This window comes from Cebus imitator, unplaced genomic scaffold (genome assembly GCF_001604975.1).
Source record: "Cebus imitator isolate Cc_AM_T3 unplaced genomic scaffold, Cebus_imitator-1.0 Scaffold386, whole genome shotgun sequence".
Classification (NCBI taxonomy): domain Eukaryota; kingdom Metazoa; phylum Chordata; class Mammalia; order Primates; family Cebidae; genus Cebus; species Cebus imitator.
The window spans coordinates 1,014,920-1,016,652 of record NW_016107701.1 but is presented as its reverse complement, the minus strand read 5'-3'; the positions used below and the strand labels follow the sequence as shown (position 1 = coordinate 1,016,652).

Here is a 1,733-nt window from a genome sequence, read left to right as displayed (position 1 = left end):
AAAAAAAAAAAAAGGAAGAACTAGAGCGGGCACCTATAATCCCAGCACTTTGGGAAGCTGAGGTGGGCAGATCATGAGATCAAGAGGTTGAGAGCATCCTGGCCAACATGGTGAAACCCTGTCTCTATTAAAAATACAAAAATTAGCTGGGCATGGTGGTACCTGCAGTCCTGTAGTCCCAGCTATAGGAGGAACTAAAGAAAGAAAAAAAAAAGGAACTAAACTGTGGTCTAGGATTTAGTGTGGTGGATGGAAGTGTGCTGATATGGGTGGAACTCTACAGTGTTTCACCACTGAGTCATTTCTCCCCTCTTACATGTCTATTTCTCTTTTTAGAGGTCTGTCACCTCTGAGAGGGTTCAGAACACTGAGTTATCAGCTCTTATATGCGTTTCCTGGATGAGCCTTTTAAAATTAATTTTACTGGGGGGCTCCCTCTAGGGCTACTGCATGTTGCAATGAGTCAACCCCCTAGACACTCCCACTCAGTGCCCAGTCACCCAGGGGTACCTTTTGACTGGGAAGAGCAAAATGCCTTTATTCTTTGAAACTAAGGAGTTCATTTTCTGATTTATCTACAAAAATGACAGTTCAGATCCCAGCACTTTGGCAAGGCCAAGGAGGGAGGATTGCTTGAAGTCAGGAGTTCAAGACCAGCCTGAGCAGCATAGCATGACGTTGTCTCTACTAAAAATAAAAATACTCTGGGAGGCCGAGGCGGGTGGTTCACGAGGTCAAGAGATCGAGACCATCCTGGTCAACACGGGTGAAACCCCGTCTCTACTAAAACTACAAAAAATTAGCTGGGCATGGTGGTGTGTGCCTGTAATCCCAGCTACCCAGGAGGCTGAGGCAGGAGAATTGCCTGAACCCAGGAGGCGGAGGTTGCGGTGAGCCGAGATCGCGCCATTGCACTCCAGCCTGGGTAACGAGCGAAACTCCGTCTCAAAAAAATAAAAATAGCCCCTTGTGGTGGCACATGCCTGTAGTCCCAGCTGTTTAGGAGGCTGAGATGGGAGGATCACTTGAGCACAGGAGATCAAGGGTGTAGTGAGCTTGATCACCATGCCATTGGACTCCAGCCTGGTGGCAGAGAGAGACTCTGTCTCAGGAAAAAAGAAAAGAAAAAATGACAGTTCAGTTCCTCATACAAATATACAGAAAAGCCAATTGGGATTAATTTGGGAAGAAAAAGGCAGTGGAGAAGACTCTTTCAAATGCACCTACCAATCAGAATTAGGATCCTAAACAACTTTCTAGGGAAAGAACCAGCTCAGAATAAACCAATGGACCATCAACCATGTGGGAGGTCTGGGGCTCAGGAATAACTACCAGTTACACGTGAGAGAAGCTTGCAGTTGGGGCCTTTCAATGGGCCTTTCCTTGGAGGGTGGGGGGATCCTGAGTTTTCTCTGAGGTCTTGCATTGGGTGTCAGTTTCTGATGATGAAAGGAGTCCAGCTCTGTAAAATATTTAAAGATGTTTATTCTGAGCCAAATATGAGTGATGAAGACCTGAGGCACAGTCTCAAGAGGTCCTCAGTACATTTGCCCACCTACCATTTTCCAGTGTCTATAACATTTTACGTTTCAATCAGCAATGCACAAGGGTTCCAATTTCTCCATATCCTTGCTGACAATTATTTTCTGGTGTGTGTGTGTTTTGAGTTGGAGTCTTTGTTATCCAGTGGAGTGCAGTGCTGCAATCTTGGCTCACTGCAACCTCCACCTCCT

At 46.0% G+C, this 1,733-nt stretch overlaps 1 protein-coding gene and 1 long non-coding RNA gene across 6 annotated transcripts in view; one reads left to right on the top strand and one right to left on the bottom strand.

Annotated features, from left to right (window-relative positions):
- CSNK1G1 (casein kinase 1 gamma 1) overlaps positions 1-1,733 on the top strand; it is a 183,131-nt gene that overhangs the window by 23,314 nt on the left and 158,084 nt on the right. The window lies entirely within an intron of this gene.
- Positions 1-1,733, bottom strand: part of LOC108288898 — a 5,039-nt gene that overhangs the window by 1,951 nt on the left and 1,355 nt on the right. The window contains exon 2 of the long non-coding RNA XR_001818895.2: positions 469-478. This is a non-coding gene — a long non-coding RNA (uncharacterized LOC108288898). The remainder of the gene's footprint in view (positions 1-468; positions 479-1,733) is intronic.